Source organism: Vicia villosa, unplaced genomic scaffold (genome assembly GCF_029867415.1).
Source record: "Vicia villosa cultivar HV-30 ecotype Madison, WI unplaced genomic scaffold, Vvil1.0 ctg.002443F_1_1, whole genome shotgun sequence".
Classification (NCBI taxonomy): Eukaryota; Viridiplantae; Streptophyta; class Magnoliopsida; order Fabales; family Fabaceae; genus Vicia; species Vicia villosa.
The window spans coordinates 208,134-227,095 of record NW_026705928.1 but is presented as its reverse complement, the minus strand read 5'-3'; positions in this window follow the sequence as shown (position 1 = coordinate 227,095).

Sequence of the window (18,962 nt, the reverse complement as noted above, 5' to 3'; positions counted from 1 at the left end):
AAAACATTATAGGTCCTTCTAGAAGCTCGCAAAAAGCTGGTTTTTTGTCAGGAGCCTTATCACCAAGATAAAATCTCCAAATGCAAAATATGTTCCAAAGTGGCTTGAAGAGGACATCTTGGGCTTTCCAAAAAGTCCTATAACATCTCCATATGATAAATATTGAGAGATTTATGACTGGTGCAAGTTGGACCATTTTTGAGAAATGCTTGAAATCTTAAATGACAAAATGCAAACTTTTGAGTAATGAGCCTATAGTATTGCAATTCCAACGTGATATCAAGTGTATGGGAGGCCCATGGACCAAATATTATTTAATTTATGATATTATTTCATTTATTTTGATTTTATTTATTTAAATTCAAAATAAATCAAAATAAAATCATATTTTGAATAATGAAAGATTCTATGGAATATTCTCACTCACCTAATCAGATCCAAATCATCATCTAATGGCCAAGAATAAATGGAAAAGTGCATGAAATAGCATAGAGCTCAAAATAGAAAGATTTAATTCTTGAATTAAAATTATATTTTTTCTAAAATCAATGACTTGATTCTTTCCCAAGATTCTAACCCTAATTCCATCTCTTATATATTCTGAACAAAATCACAAGCCAAGGGACGAATTTTTTGGAGAGGACACAAGGGTTTTCAAAGCTTGAAATTTTCAAAGAAAGTGAAAAATCCGTAGCTTTGAGTGCAGCCTCTCTCAAGTCCAAACAGCCATTCTAACATCTTCACAAGGTAGTATATGTTACTAATGAATGAGTCACGAAGTACCATGATGCATAGAAGGGTCGTAACACGTTCATGCTTTTCATATGTTCTTAAGTTTCATTCATCATATTTTGTTCTGTTTCTTTCAAATCTAACGTTGCATATGAGTTTGTATTGATCTCTAGAACAGATTAGAGCCTTTAAACTGAAGCTTGGATGTACAGGTTATGATTTGCCATTATTAGGGCATACACGTTCTTGCCTTTCGTATGCATGTTTGCAGGTTGTTTTAATCCATATGGATGCCGTATTCATGATCAGAAGAAGATTTTAAGTCGACTTGGGCCTTGATTTTTATTCATCTTGTTCGCTTCCATGAGTTCCATGTTTGTAGATTCTTTCCTACGAATACATGGCTATTCCGCAGGAAATTCCGCAGGTGTATGGGAAAGAGACGATGAACAGTGATCAGACCATTCTCGGTGCACGCGCATGGAACTTATTGGCCAGTCAAACAATTTTGATCCTCTCTCCTCTTTTCATTGGTTAGTGCAGAATATCAGGGGCCCACTTTGACTAATTTATTTTGAATCTTCCATTTAGTGATTATTTTTATATTTATTTGATGGTGTTTGATTTAATATCAGTGAATGGTTACAGCTCAGTTGGCAGTGCAGCATGTCTTAAGGCTCTCGTGTGCAAAGGCATGGGTTCGTACCCTGCCTCTTGCCTATTTATTTTACTCAATTTGTTTGCCATATTCTGTTTACAGATCCAGTGCCAACATTCCATATGCGCCCACGGTGTATCCCCACGTGAATGTCATTAGATCTTCTCTGATCTTGATCTGAAGGCTCAGATGCTGCCCATACCGTGAACCCTCAGGATGCCCTTACACAGGATCAGCGCCCTCCAGCCATATTCTTTGGTTTTCCTTTATCTTCTCTACTTTTTTTGTTTAATTAATTTATTAGAATTAGGTCACTAATTAACCACCTAATCATCATTTTACCATTTAACAATTTAGGTTAGGATTAATAATTAGTTTCCTTTTATTTTATTCTCTTAATTAATTTACTAAGTTAGACTTAGACTATAATTTAATTAGATTAGTAATTAAATTTAGATAATTAGGACTTAGTAAATAATTAGTTTCTTTATCATTTAATTTATTCTAGGTTAATTGCATACATAATTAGGTTTAATTAAATCAAATTCAATTAATTTAGAATTAGGTTAAATTAATCAACTAAAATTAATTTAGATTTTAAGATAGGATTAATTAATATTAGTTAGGTTTTTACCTTTTAACCCTAATCTCTCCAATGCTCGATTCTTCTCTTCTCATCTCAACTCCAGTGAATTTCGTATGATTGTCTATTTGTTTAAATTATTTCATTTTATATTTAAATATTAGAAACCGCTGTATAGGTTGCAAAGGTTATTTTTGTAATAGCGTAGATTTATTTTCTCGCACCTTTACTTTCCGCATCCCCCATTTTTGGTTATGTACCCCCAAATCCCGAAGCCTTGTAATAGCGTAGGATTTACTTTCTACATTTACTTTCCGCATACTATAAACTGCTGATAACTGTTAGATGTATGTTAATAGGATTGCATGAAAAGACTAAAATGAACATAGTTAACTAACTCAAGATAAATATCTGAATACAACACACTGCTGTTCACACACTCACCTCTAAGGTTTCCCCTCTTCCGTTGCCTTTCGATCAAAATAGTTAAGTCCCTCGAGCGTAGGGATGCCTTAGCCTATGTTGCCTTCGATTCAAAATCACCATGTCACTCCGATTTAAAGATCATAGTCCCTTCGATGTCGCCTTCGGTATAAATAATCTTGTCCCTCGATTAAATGGTGATAGTCCCTCCGATAGCCCCTAAGATGATTTAATGACCCTTCGATGACCCGCAGATCCAATGTATAGGACTACCTACCCTTATATGGTATGGATAGTACTATCCTCAAGGAAAGTCTTTAGAATAGGTAAGTGTGAATACAAGACCACACTCACAAAGGTGTTTTTGATCCATGGAAAACTCCACAAACAAACAAGCAACAAGGCACAAGCAGAAGAACTCAAGGAAAAGCAAGTATTGGCCACACAAGACAAAGTAGGTCGACCTACTCTGTATCTAGGTCGACTCAATACAAGTAAAACAAGAAGGAATCAGAAAAACAACAGACAGGTCGACCTACTCACAACCCAGGTCGACCTAAATTAGAGAAATTTACACAGCCTACTGTTAGGTCGACCCACACAACAACTAGGTCGACCTAAACTGAAGAAAAGTCTCCAAAACGTATTTCAACAGGATTCTGGTCGACCTAAGCCTTCAACAGGTCGACCTACCTGGGAAGAATTTCATCCAAAGTTAATTCAGCTCTGTTAGGTCGACCTAAGCACTACAAGAGGTCGACCTATTTGATCAAAAGTGCCAAAATTGCTGATTTGCTTTGCTCCAACTGATCAGCTCTCACATATATGGTCTAAGGTTCATTATTACAGTTTCTCAACACCAACAACTGAAAGATACACAAAGGCTTCTCATCTTCGATCATCGACACAACTCCAACACAACTACACACAATCATTTTTGCGTTGAGGGTTTGCGTTCAAGATTGATAACGTCCATGGAACGGAATTGAAGATTCCTAGTGGGTGAAGATTTGTGGGGTTTTTGGTGAATAAAATCTGAGGGTTTTGTCCTCCAAGATTGGTGAATTTTGGGGGTTTTTATCAAGAGGCTTCATCAAGGATCCAGCTGAGTGTGAAGATTGAAGAACAAGTGTTCAAGCAATTCAAGACACTGCAGAAAGGGATCAAAGTGAAGCTCTTGGAAGACCTTGATCTGGCTCAAGATTAAGGGGGAAGAAGATTCAAAGGATCGACAAATTTGGTTTATTGTTTATCGCTTTGTTATCTTCTTTGTATAAACTGCTTTCCACATTAATGGAAGATTTTCCAATTTCAGTTTGGAATTGGGGGCAGACGTAGTCATAGCGAGGACGATCGACGAACTGCCTAAACAAATATCGTGTTCTTGTCGCTTTTATCTTTTCATTTACGTTCTGTTCATATTTGGTTATAATTGCAAATTGATCAACGATTCGAGTGTTAAAATTGTGAATTAAAAACTTGTATAAACATCACAATTCATCACACATTGAATCACCATCAATTTGATCATTATCACCAAGTGTTTGTGCTTTTGCTTCTTTCATTATTACTGCATTGCAAATCAAAGTTTATCAAATCAGAAGTTAATCGATTTTCTATAGTGAAACATATTGATTCGATAACATATCATTTCATCGTTAATCTCAATTATCTTGTGGTTTTGTCACATATACGACCCTTGCAATAACGGTCCGGAATAGACGCAAGTCGATTAAGAACCGCTTTCGCTTTAGTTAGAAATAATTCCGAAAAACTCTGTGAGATCTATTCACCCCCCCTCTAGATCCTTAGGCCAGTGTCTAACAAGTGGCATCAAGAGCTCTGGTTTATTCCGTGCTACGTGAAACACTTATTGGAAAGATGGCTTCCGGACCTAAAGGGGCTCACAATAGAGCTCCAGTTTTCAACGGTGAAAACTATGGCTATTGGAAGGATTGTATGTGTGTCCACATCAATGCAATTGATAGGAACATCTGGACATCTATTGTCAATGGTCCATTTCAGATCACCATGACAAATGCAGCTGGTGCAGTTGTTCCAAAACCAGAAAATACTTGGGATGCTGAAGATGAAAAGAGATATGGATACGATTGGAAAGCGAGAAACATTCTAATCTCAGCTCTAGGAGTTGATGAATACTATCGCGTTTCCCATTGTAGATCCGCTAAAGCTATGTGGGACACATTGCAAGTTGCCCACGAGGAAATGGATGATGTCAAACTAGCTAGAATCAATACGTTAACTCAAGAGTTCGAACTTTTCCACATGGAAGATGGTGAATCCATCGAAAACATGCAGAAGAGATTCGTTCACCTGAAAAATCGTTTAAATTCTCTTGATAGACCTGTTTCTAATGCAGTTGCTACTAAAAAATCTTAATATGTTTGAACAGGGAATGGCAACCCAAGGTTACAGCAACAAAGGAAGCAAATGATCTAAACACCTTAGACATTACCACTCTTTTTGGTAAACTAGAGGAACATGAACAACATCTTAAATGCCTTGACATGCATGAGAAAAGAGCAAAGAAAGAGAAGAACATGGAGAAAGAGGTAGAGAAGAAGTCAATAGCTCTAAAAGCTTCAAGCTCCAAGACCTCAAGACAAGAGCTAGAGGATAGTGATACAAGTGATGATGAAGACTCCGATGATGAGGAAATGGGACTGTTTGTGCGAAGATACAACAAATACCTAAAGAAAAATGGAGCAAAACATTCTGACAAAGGCTTGATCAACTATAGAAAGCAATCAAACAAGCTCAAACAAGATGACAACAACAAAGGAAAAATCAAAGGTCCTTGCTTTAATTGTGGCAAAGTCGGTCACTACAAACCGGATTGTCCATACCTTAGAAGGAAAAAGAGAAGAACCAAAGCAAAGGTCATAACAAATCTAGAAGAGCCTACATAGCATGGGAAAGTGATTCATCTAGTGAAAGCTCATCAAGCAATGAAGAAGAATCGGCAAACTTATGCCTTATGGCTCATCAACACAAGAAAAAGAAACTTGTAAGTCATCTTAAACCTAAACTCATAGATAAGGTATCTCATTCTCAACTAAAACTTGCTTTTGAAGAATTACATAGAGATGCAATTGAAGCTTTCAAACTTTTGGCCTCAAATAAGAAAATCTTTTCATATCTTGAATCAAAATTTGAGAAAACCGAAAAGGATATGGAAGCTTTAAAACAATCTATGCTAGACATTCAAAAGGATAAAGTTGAGATAGATCCTACATCATGGTTTGGTTGTGAGACATGTCATATTTGGCAAAAAGAAGTAAGAGATCTAAAAGCCAAATTAGACAAGGCTCTACAACCAAAAGTGACTTCTGCGGTTGATCCAAATAAGTTCAAAAGGTCGTATACTCCTTTATATAGCAAATACACTTTTGTACCAAAAGTATCAACTAGCAAAACAGCATATTCTCATCATATTACCTGTCACTATTGTTGCAAAAAGGGTCATACCATTGAAAAATGCAAATTTAGGAGGATTTTGGTTCCTAAAGGAGTATTTCAATGGTTGTCTAAGTGCAACAAATTATGTACTCACTACCAAGGACCCAATGAAAATTGGGGACCTCCCTCTCTAAATTAATTTTGCAGGAAAAGTGTCTTGACATTGCCGAAAGGTTGTGGTTCCTTGATAGCGGATGTTCAAGACACATGACTGGAGACATATCTCTTTTCGTTGAGTTTCACACAAAGAAAAAGGGGTATGTCACCTACGGAGATAACAATCGGGGAGCCATACTTGGTAAAGGAAGTGTAGGTAACCCTTCTACCACAACTATAACTGATGTACTGCTAGTAGAAGGTCTTAAGCATAATCTCTTAAGTATAAGTCAATTGTGCGACAAAGATTTTAAAGTAACATTTACAAATTCTGGCTGCACAATAGAACATACTAAGAAAAGAGACATTATGTTTAATGGCTTAAGAGTAAACAACATCTTTATGCTAAACTTGGATGAAGTATCTAAGTCTAGTACCAAGTGTCTAATTGCTCTAGGCGAAGACTCATGGCTTTGGCATAGACGTCTCGCCCACACAAATTTTGACTTACTTAACAAGGTTGTCACAAAAGACTTAGTAATTGGCTTACCTAAAATGAAGTTTTCAAAAGATCATCTATGTGATGCTTGTCAAAAGGGAAAGCAAACAAAAATCTCTTTTAAATCAAAGAACGTGGTTTCAACATCACGCCCTCTTGAACTCCTTCACATGGATCTCTTTGGCCCTTCAAGGACTAAAAGCATAGGTGGAAACATCTATGGTTTTGTCATTGTCGATGATTACTCTAGATTTTGTTGGACAATCTTTCTACCTAGTAAGGATCAACTTTTCCAGCTTTCACGCAATTTGCAAGATTATGTCAGAACAAAATGAACACCAAAATAGTTGCAATTCGAAGTGATCACGGTGGAGAGTTTGAAAACTATCTTTTTGAAAAATACTGTGATAAACATGGAATTGAGCATAACTTTTCAGCTCCTAGAACACCACAACAAAACGGAGTGGTTGAACGTAAAAATCGTGTTCTAGAGGAGTTGGCAAGAACAATGCTGAATGAGGGTAGTCTACCTAAGTATTTCTGGGCTGACGCGATTAGCACCGCGTGTTATGTTTTGAATAGGATAACAATACGTCCTATACTAAACAAAACTCCATATGAATTACTAAAGGGTAGAAAACCAAATGTATCTCATCTCCATGTATTCGGTTGTAAGTGTTTTGTATTGAACAATGGTAAGGATAATCTTGGAAAATTCGATGCTAAAGCTGACGAAGGCATCTTTCTTGGTTACTCACAATCTAGCAAAGCATATCGGATATACAATAAAAGATTACTTATAGTAGAAGAGTCAGTACACGTGTCTTTTGATGAATCTTATACAAAATATGTTGAGAAAGGTCTTTCGTTTAATGGTGCAGGTCCATCTACTGAAGACATTGTCAAAGATAACGAAGACGAGAATGAAACTATTGTGAAGAAAGATGCTGAGAAAGAGAAAGATGAGTCTCATGATGAAAATGAAAAAGAAAGCATCTCAAATAATGAAGAACTTCCTAAGGCCTGGACAAATGTGAAAGATCATCCAATTGACAACATAATAGGGGACATCTCAAAGGGCGTTACAACACACTCAAAGATAAGTAACTTCTGTCATCATTTTGCTTTCGTTTCACAAGTTGAGCCGAAAAACGCTAAGGACGCATTACTTGATGAGCATTGGCTAATGGCCATGCAAGAAGAATTAAACTAATTTAAACGGAATGATGTTTGGGACTTAGTCCCTCATCCGGGAGATCATCAAGTAATCGGCACTAGATGGGTTTTTCGTAACAAACTTGATGAAAATGGCGTTATTACTAGAAACAAAGCTAGATTAGTTGCCCAAGGTTATAATCAAGAGGAGGGTATTGATTATGAAGAGACATACGCTCCTGTAGCACGTCTCGAAGCTATTCGCCTCTTACTTGCCTATGCTTGTTCAAAAGACTTCAAACTATTCCAAATGGATGTTAAAAGTGCCTTTCTAAATGGCTATATAAATGAAGAAGTCTATGTCGCTCAGCCACCCGGCTTTGAGAATTACATGTATCCAACTCATGTCTATAAGCTGAAACATGCTCTATATGGTCTCAAACAAGCTCCTCGGGCTTGGTACGAACGCTTGAGCAAATTTCTTCTTAGTCAAGGATACTCTAGGGGAAAAGTTGACACTACTCTCTTTATTAAAAGAAAAGATAAAGATGTACTCTTAGTTCAAGTTTATGTAGATGATATTATATTTGGGTCGACTAATGCAAAACTTGTCAAAGAAGTTTCTAAGCTTATGCAGAGTGAATTTGAGATGAGTCTCATGGGTGAACTAAATTTCTTCATTGGCCTACAAATCAAGCAACTCAATCATGGAACGTTTGTAAGTCAAACTAAGTACTGTACGGAGCTGCTCAAAAGATTTGGAATGAGTGAGGCAAAGGAGATTGACACACCTATGGCTACAAATACTAATCTAGACAAAGATGAGAAAGGTAAAGAGGTTGATGTGAAACTGTACCGAGGTATGATAGGTTCACTATTGTATCTTATAGCCTCAAGACCAGATATCATGTTTAGTGTATGTATGTGTGCAAGATATCAATCTTGTCCAAAGGAATCACACTTAAAAGCTGTCAAAAGAATTCTGCGATATCTACGTGGAACTACTACATATGGCCTATGGTATCCAAAGGGCAATGAGTGTTATTTGGTAGGATTCTCCGACTCAGATTTTGCTGGTTGCAAATCCGACAGAAAGAGCACCAGTGGAACATGTCATCTATTCTCAAATTCATTGATAAGCTGGCATAGCAAGAAACAAGTATCGGTTGCATTATCTACTGTGGAGGCAGAATATGTAGCTGCCGGAAGCTGATGTGCCCAGATATTATGGCTCAAGCAACAACTTCTTGATTTTGGTATTAAGCTTGATCGTATACCTATCATGTGCGACAACACAAGTGCCATAAACTTGAGCAAGAATCCAGTTTTACACTCACGAACCAAGCATATTGAAATAAGGCATCACTTCCTAAGAGATCATGTAGAGAAAGGAGACGTCATATTTGAACATGTAGAAAGCAAGAAGCAACTAGCTGACATCTTCACCAAACCTCTAGCAACGGAGCAGTACTTCAACATTCGTAGGGACTTAGGGATATTAGATATCTCTAATTTGGGCTAATTACGTTTGTTTCTCTTAATTTTATTCCTTTACTTTATATATATATATTGATTATACTCAAGCTAACATTTATTTTAGTATAAAGGTAGTTCATCATCAAATCAGGCATCATTCTACATTGACTAGAGGATTCTACGAAATGATGACGAGACACCTACATATTGAGAAGGCGGTAACATGTTTGTTGTTCACTTCCAAAAATATTATTGATACTATAATATGCTATCAATTAACATGCTTATAGTGACTTCACCCATATATCTCTCTTACTTGTATGTGTATCTCATCATTATCCATAGCATATCATGTTTTGAGCATACATGCAAGAAACTAGGCATAAATCCATCATATATAAACATCACCAAGGCATTTTCAACAATTTAAGCAATTTAGGTAGACCTATTTTGCATCTGAGTCGACCTACAGAAGTTATTTTTCAACAGAAAACATAAAATGTCTAGTTACGTCGACCTACCCTTCTTTTAGGTCGACCTAATTTGATATTTTTTTGGGCTCTTCTGTTAGGTCGACCCAACCCTCAATTAGGTCGACCTACTGCTGTAAAAATTCCCAAATTTGGGTCTGTTGGTCGACCCGACCCATCCCCATACATAGATAAACATTGCATTTTCCATTTTTGCTCATTCTCATATCATTTGTACGGCCAACCCTAAATTCTCAAGTCCAAAGGCAACCAAAGTTCATCTCTCTCACTCAAATCCTCAACAACCATGCCTCCGAAATCAAGAAAGGGAAAGGAAATTGCATCTGGTTCATCTTCTCAACCGGTAAGTGCTCTTGTTCATCCTGACTGTCGGGAAAATTTTGAGAAGTGGCAAATGAAAAGGAAAATTGTTAGGCAATATATCTATAATCCAAATGTCGTCAAACACATGCATATTCCCGAGGTTGCTAATCTGATTGAACACCAAAACATTCACCCGTTGGTGCAATGTGACACTCCGTACTGTGAAAATACCGTTAGGGCTTTCTATGCAGGGTTCCAAAAAGGGGATGGTTGTCATTTCCGATTTAAAATGGGCTCCAGGTCGCATGTTGTTGACAAACGGACTTGGATTAGCATTTTTGGTCTCAAAATTGTAGGAGATGAGTTTTGTATGGAAGACGGTGACGTACCGGGAAACTATGATCATGTGGCCTACATGAAATCCATTCTCAAAGACCCTTCCGTCTTTGACAAACCGAATGAAACAATCACAGCTGGTCACTTAAAGAGAGATCCTAGGCTCCTAAATTGGATTATCTCAAGAGTCATTCGACCAAGAGCAGGAGGATTCTCAAGAATTGAACGCAATGAGGTTGTGCTAATGTATCTGCTGCAAAACAGAACGCGTGTACATTGGCCACACTTTCTATCTGCTAAGTTCCATGAAGTACAACAGAAAACTACCGCTCTGTGCTATGGTTCAATCATTCAAACAATCGTGAACCATTTCGGCATGAGGCTTGAACATTTGCCTTACATTCACATGCAACAATCTCAAGACTTCTCTCAAACAACCTTAACCCTCATGGGATACCACCACTGAGATCCAAATAAGAAAACATACTATCTCATTCAAAAGGGAACCGGTAAAATCATATACAACTATGACGATCCTACGGAATTTGGCCACCTTGCAGGTAATGAAGAAGAAGGCAATGATCAAGACTTAGCAAATGATGATGATCACCCTATGGAAGATGTTCAACATGATGCGGATGCCAATTGGCAATATGTTCCTCCTCAAGGAGAGGAAATTCCTTGGGGATACACAGCTCCGCCTCCGCCCGATCAAACCAACATCATTTCCATGTTAGAAACCATGCAGCTGCGTCAACAAGAACACTTTGAAGCACAACAGCTCCAATTCCAGAACATGCAACAGCTTCAACAAGATTGCTATGACGAACAACAACGACAATATCAATCGTTATACAGCTAGGTTCAAGACCACAAAAGCGATTTTGAGACGTTTGCATCCAACTCGACCCTAAGACAGAATCAATTTGAGGAGACTGCATTGAATCGTCATGCCAATCTAAGCCAAAGCTTCAATACTCTCAATCTTTCTGTGCTTGATCTGTTGGAACAAGTTGAAGAAGATCGTCCTCATACATTTCAAAGAGGAAGAGGAAGATGGGGCAGGCGCTAGGATGCATTCTCTTTCATAACATCATCTCATTTCATTTCATTTCTTCATTATTCTGTTTAAATAGCTATATGTTCTAGTCCTTAGTTTAGTTTTCCCGTTAATTACTTGGAATATTATGTATGTTTAAGTGTACTTTTAAATATGTTTGGATCTTATGTTATATCTCCCTACCTTTATCTATTATACTATACATGCTAGCGTTATATCTATTTTATCTCGTTCCTCGCTTCTACTGTCCCGTTGTTGTATTTCTTTTGATGTTGTCAAAGGGGGAGATAGGTGCTGAGAGTACGGGGGAGCTCAGTATGAAGGAGCTTTAGCTTACGCATACAAGTCCGGGGGAGCTATCACTACTTGTTGCCGAAGCTTTTACTACCTGTTTGCCATCATCAAAAAGGGGGAGTATGTGAATACAAGACCACACTCACAAAGGTGTTTTTGATCCATGGCAAACTCCACAAACAAACAAGCAACAAGGCACAAGCAGAAGAACTCAAGGAAAAGCAAGTATTGGCCACACAAGACAAAGCAGGTCGACCTACTCTGTATCTAGGTCGACTCAATACAAGTAAAACAAGAAGGAATCAGAAAAACAACAGACAGGTCGACCTACTCACAACCCAGGTCAACCTAAATTGGAGAAATTTACACAGCCTACTGTTAGGTCGACCCACACAACAACTAGGTCGACCTTAACTGAAGAAAAGTCTCCAAAACGTATTTCAACAGGATTCTGGTCGACCTAAGCCTTCAACAGGTCGACCTAACTGGGAAGAATTTCATCCAAAGTTAATTCAGCTCTGTTAGGTCGACCTAAGCACTACAAGAGGTCGACCTATTTGATCAAAAGTGCCAAAATTGCTGATTTGCTTTGCTCTAACTGATCAGCTCTCACATATATGGTCTAAGGTTCATTATTACAGTTTCTCAACACCAACAACTGAAAGATACAAAAAGGCTTCTCATCTTCGATCATCGACAAAACTCCAACACAACTACACACAATCATTTTTGCATTGAGGGTTTGCGTTCAAGATTGATAACGTCCATGGAACGGAATTGAAGATTCCTAGTGGGTGAAGATTTGTGGGGTTTTTGGTGAATAAAATCTGAGGGTTTTGTCCTCCAAGATTGGTGAATTTTGGGGGTTTTTATCAAGAGGCTTCATCACGGATCCAGCTGAGTGTGAAGATTGAAGAACAAGTGTTCAAGAAATTCAAGACACTGCAGAAAGGGATCAAAGTGAAGCTCTTGGAAGACCTTGATCTGGCTCAAGATTAAGGGGGAAGAAGATTCAAAGGATCGACAAATTTGGTTTATTGTTTATCGCTTTGTTATCTTCTTTGTATAAACTGCTTTCAACATTAATGGAAGATTTCCCAATTTCAGTTTGGAATTGGGGGCAGACGTAGTCGTAGCGAGGACGATCGACGAACTGCCTAAACAAATATCGTGTTCTTGTCGCTTTTATCTTTTCATTTACGTTCTGTTCATATTTGGTTATAATTGCAAATTGATCAACGATTCGAGTGTTAAAATTGTGAATTAAAAACTTGTATAAACATCACAATTCATCACACATTGAATCACCATCAATTTGATCATTATCACCAAGTGTTTGTGCTTTTGCTTCTTTCATTATTACTGCATTGCAAATCAAAGTTTATCAAATCAGAAGTTAATCGATTTTCTATAATGAAACATATTGATTCGATAACATATCATTTCATCGTTAATCTCAATTATCTTGTGGTTTTGTCACATATACGACCCTTGCAATAACGATCCGGAATAGACGCAAGTCGATTCAGAACCGCTTTCGCTTTAGTTCGAAATAATTCCGAAAAACTCTGTGAGATCTATTCACCCCTCCTCTAGATCCTTAGGCCAACGTCTAACAGTAAGACCTTACGAACTTTAGGGTAGGTAACTCTTAAGTGCTTGCTCACAACAAATCAAATGCTTTTCACGCCCTGTTTTTTAACATTGTCTTTTCAGACATTTTCAAAACAAATCGTTTTTCTAAACACACACGACACTTTCAAACATTTCAAACAAACAAAGTGAGCTAAACAAATTAAGAGCCCATGGATAACCATGGATGCAAAGGGTGCTTACACCTTCCCTTTGCATAACCTACCCCCGAACTCAATCTCTTTTCAAAGAAGGTCTTTCCTGTTCTTTTATGCCTTTCCAAATTGGATAAAATAAAAGTCGGTGACGACTCTTGCTATCTGCACATTTCAAAAGTCAGTTCTCCCACCGTATTACAGAACTGGCGACTCTGCTGGGGACACTTTCGAATAAAAGAGGGGTTACCTTAAAGTTTAGGATTCACTTTAAATTGTTTGTATTGTTTGCTTTATATTTATGGGCCTGCTTGGGTTTACTTGTGTGAAAGATCCAAACCCGGATCTGAGTACCTTAGGTAAATGGCGTGAGACCAAGGAGACTGCACAACGTATACTGATGTGGTTGATATGGTGGCCATCGTTAGTGTGACACATTGGTTTGTCCCGGTGTTTCTCGGGATCTGACTTGAGGAAACACTTGGCTACTGCGTGGTGTCATTAAGCACTAATTTTCCCTTAGAATCCTAGTTGAACTTGACTTTGGCCTATTAGAAAGTAGCGAGATAACTGGCTTTGGTTCCGACTGAAGTTGGTTGATACTCGAAGCTACACTCATATGGACTGGACTTTCAAGACGTTTTCGGTCGGTGATTCGATTGCTGAACTGAAATAGTGCCTTCGAGAAAGGTCAATGATATGAGCTCCCTAAACCCGATCTTTATATAGTGTGGTGGTCGTTTTCTTTACCTCCCCGTTTCACTTGGGAGGACGGCACGCTATACCCTTCACGCGAAATTTGGAAGGAGAATGCGCCCGTGGCGGGATGAATTTTATTTCAGTTCTTCCTACGATATCACACGAACTTTCTTATTTGTCCTACGAGTAGGAAAGGGGAAAAAAGATCTCAACTAAACCCTAGGAGTTTGCTAAGTGTGGGGATTTCACCTAGACTAGAAATTCTGGAGTCCGGGAGGTCGGTTATACATAGGGAAGTGTTTAAACACCCTACATATCTGTAGTACTCTACAGGAACCTTCTCTGTGTCATTGTGATTGTGTTTATTGCTAAAGATTGGGAAAAGTTTCTCCTTTGTATTAGGAGAAGGAATTGAATTGATTTGGAAAGACAGACAGACAGACTGACTGACTATTTTTGGTATTTTATTAGCTCGCTGAGATTCCTTGTGAACCTCATGCCTACATATCCCTAGTGGAAGTCAGAGCTTAATGTAGTTCGGGGAACTAACTAGGGAAATTAATTGTTTTTGGTGCCTTGCTTAAAGCTCAAGGTTGAAGCTTGGAATTAAATCTCTGTTTACAGTAAAGAGACATGAAATTATCTCTACAGAGAGGTATTTGTACTATTCTACCACAAACATTTAAAGGAGTGACAGAATAACTGAATTCATTTCATTCAAGAGGGGGACCTTACTTGTGTATGTGCAAGTATACCAGTCAAATGCCTCTTAAATGAAAGAAAGTTGCTCATCCAAATTAGGGAAAGTTACCACATGTCTGGGTTTTACTGCCAGCTCATGCCTTTCAAAATCCTAAATGGGAGACTTGATTAAAATTGAAATGAAATGTTTGTTTGAATGTGGTAGAGTAGTAAAAATATCTCTCTATAGAGATAAGCTATGTCTATCTACTGTATAAAAGATTTGACTTTAGCTGGCTTGTATGAGGCCCAAGCTTGAGGCTTTTTGATTGATTAATTAATTATTATTGACTCTGGGAGATGGCTCCACTGGGGATTAATTACAGGGTATTTTAGTGTTCTGTACAAAGCCCAGAATTGAGGCTGACTCTACTTAGGGAGACTCTATTTATGTGCCTTATACAGAGCCCAAGGTTGTGGCTAACTCTAGCTAGGGAAAACATTATTTTCTGCCTTGTACAAAGCCCAAGGTTGTGGCGGACTCTTAAATAAATGAATTGAGTATGGATGACTCTAAGGGGAAAAGATCCTAGGTGTTAGGAATCTTTGACACATGAAAGATATAGTTTATCTGCCTTGTACAAAGCCCAAGGTTGTGGCTACTGAGTGATGAAGGACTCACTGGGGAGACTCTATTATCTGCCTTGTACAATGCCCAAGGTTGAGGCTGACTCTTAACAGGGGAGTTTTATTGTTTGGGTGCCTTGTATGAAGCCCAAGGTTGAGGCTAACTGTTTTTGTTGGTTTTAACTCTACTGGAGATTAAAAAGACTGTTTTTCTTTGGAAGCTAACCCTTTCCAAGGATTTTGACTCAGCTGGTGAATTTGTCTATTAAAAGACTGACTTTTATCATGTTTTTGGAGGCTGACCCTTTCCAGGGGTTTTGACTCTTTTGGGGAAATTATCTCCTAAGAGAAATGAATCTTTATTTTTTGACTTTTTATTAATTGACTTTGGAGGCTGACCCTTTCCAGGGGTTTATTAAAAAATGAAGGAATGTGTGGAAGCTAACCCTTTCCAGGGATTTTGACATTTTAGACAGATGTTGGAGGCTAACCCTTTCCAGGGGTTTTGACATTTTAGACAGATGTTGGAGGCTAACCCTTTCCAGGGGTTTTTGTTAAAATGAAGGAATGTGTGGAAGCTAACCCTTTCCAGGGATTTTGACATTTTAGACAGATGTTGGAGGCTAACCCTTTCCAGGGGTTTTTGTTAAAATGAATGGCAGAAAGATTATCTAGTGGAGACTTCTTGTTTAAAGCCCAAGATGAAGGCTGACTCAATGCTGAGGATGATCAAACATGGATCCTAGACTCTGCTAAGGAAGATTGATAAAGATAAGGGTGACAGAGACTATCCATGTCTCTCATTCCAAAAGGTGTACTCAATGCAAAATTGAGACAAACTTAGCTTGTTTAAAGTCTGGTTTAAATTGGAAGAAACTCACCAGGGTAGGCTAAAAGGTGACTAAAGACCTGTTCCTATGTTTATAAGAAACCTGATGGGTCCTTGTATACAAGCTCAAGAGGAAGCTGGAAATGCTTTTAAGAAGCCTGTGGGTCCTTGTACAAAGCCCAAGAGGAGGCTAATCGAGGGTCCTTGTTATAGCACAAGAGAAAGCTATGTAGTTTTGAACTTATTTTGGCTCTAAGCAAATGGGTAAGAGGTTTCACCGGGAATAATTCCTCTTTGGGTGGATGTGTCCTATTTATTTTTGGATTCTAAGGTTTTTGCCAAGATGTTTCACCGGGAATAATTCATCTTGGGGGTTTGAACTACAGATCTCTAATTAGGAAAGAGCCTTCACCGGGAAGACATTCTCAATCCTAGGCCATATTCCTATAATATATATATAGTTTAACTGTCCTAAGGTTTATACTCGAACGTAGTTCTAAACTAATATATATGCACAATTTATATTTGACAGTAATTTAAATAAAGATTGTAAATTGAAAGCTTGTAAAGCCTAACCTGGATGGAGTGGAGGCCATTGAAGAAGTATGTACAGAGCCTCAACAGTAATTTTTGTTGTTTTGTTGATAACAGTTGAATATATATATGATAAACAGTTAATGGTTTTTGAAAACAGAAGAAGTGAAGATGGACAAAGGTCACATAGGTATCTGAAGAGTTTCACCGGGAATAATGCCCTTCAAATACCAGAAGAATGTTTTGAAAACAGAAAGAAGATTTTGAAAATACAGTTTTGAAAACAAGCTAAGAAGAGAAGGTTTTTGGGACTTACACTCTATTAGAGGCCCAGTACTTTACAGTACTGGTGTAAAAGCAATTTGAAAAATGATTTGGAATGATACAAGGTTTTGTTGTTTGAAAACCCTAATCATTTGATTTATTCGGAGATTGAAAACAGTTTTGAAATTTGACAAAAGTCAACTTAATTAAGATAAAGATGAAGATCTATGCCTAATTAAGACCTAAACAATTAGGGTTTTATCATAAACTTTATTTATAAAATGATTAGGTTAAAACAAAGTGAATATATATATTTAAAGTATTTAAGAAAACACTTAAAACATACTATTTTAAACCTAATAAAAATATATGAAATAAATAATATTTTTATGATTTTTTTAATTATTCACAAAATAGATATATTAAATGACAAGTGTGTGAAAAATGAAGTGAAAATAAATTAATTTGATAGGTTAAATAATTGGTTAAAGTTGTGAAGAAATTAAATGGGAAAAGTGGTAAAAAATATGGTTTTGTCACCAACCAGGTTTGAACCCACGCCCTTTGTATTACCAGCCCAAAACAACACCACTGAGCCAACGCGCGCTTGGTGTCATATGCATGGTCCCATTGCAATTCATATATTACTCAAATGCATAGAAGCGAAAAAAAGAAATAAAATCAAAAGGTCTGGGGCGAGGGGGATTCGAACCCCAGACCTTGGGCACGCGCAACACACAAACACTCTTTACCACTGGGCTATCACGTTTTAGTCGTTAATGAAACAGGTATCAATCAAAATAAAATAAACTTAGACCTGAATTTGAAAATTGCGCGCCACCACCATCTTCGTCTTCAACCTCAAGCTCTCAGATTTCAAATTTATGAACTTGCTCATTTCTCAACCATTTGCAAAGATGTAAAGACCAAACTTGCTCTAAATTCACTCACGATTCTAAATATGTAACTAACATATATTTATATTAACTACATCTAACTAATTTACCAGAAATCGTGAAGAACCCTAAAACTTAAAAATCAAATTAAATGGCTATGCTGAAAGATAAATGACTGATGATAGAGGGTTTTCAATCCTCTGATGATGCTGAACAAGATAGAATCGAGCTATTTCTTAAAGAATGCTTAAATTAAAGAAGTGAGGTTCAGGAACTTACCTCTGAAAATGGAGGTCGTGAGGATGATTGAGAGCACCTGGGCTTGAATGAATGATCTCAATAGCTTCCCTGAGACTCAATGATGCTATCTGAATGCTTGTTGGAGCTTGAATCCTCCTGAATTGCTCTATGGTCCTCCCTCGATTTCAGCTTTAAGTGAACATGGAGGGTGTTGATTCTTGAGTTACAGATGAGCTGCAGCCATCTGGTTAGCTTCACTATGACCTGAGGAATGTGCCTGGATGATTGGCTTGGCTCAGAACCTCCTGAATTACTCCATGGACCTCCAACTGCAAATGCTCCAAAGTGAGAGCAACAATGGTGTTCCTCCACTTACAGAAGTGATCCAGGTGCTTGGATCACCTCAAATGACCTCCCTTGAGATGTTAGAATGCTTACTTTCCAAAGATGAGCTCTGGTTTGAAGAAAACGATTCTTCTTGCCAAAGAACTTTGAAAAACAATAAGCATGAGAAGAGAAAGAGAAAGCAAGGAATTGAGTTGCTTTGGTGTCTTTTTTGAATGAGAATGAGGCCTCTATTTATAGGCAAATGTCTCAGTACTGATTGGGAGAGTGAGCTTGCTTAGTGAAGCAAGTTTGGTTTCTTAGCCATGAAGAAATTTCAAAGAATATCCAAGTGTGATCATTGCATTTTCGAGCCACCTCCCCTATCCATTGATTCTATCTGATCTTAGGGGACAATTCAGATGCAAAGTGAGCTCTAATTGGTTGGTGAGAAGATTCCTTGGGTGATTCATCAATTTGCCATAAATTCTCAAA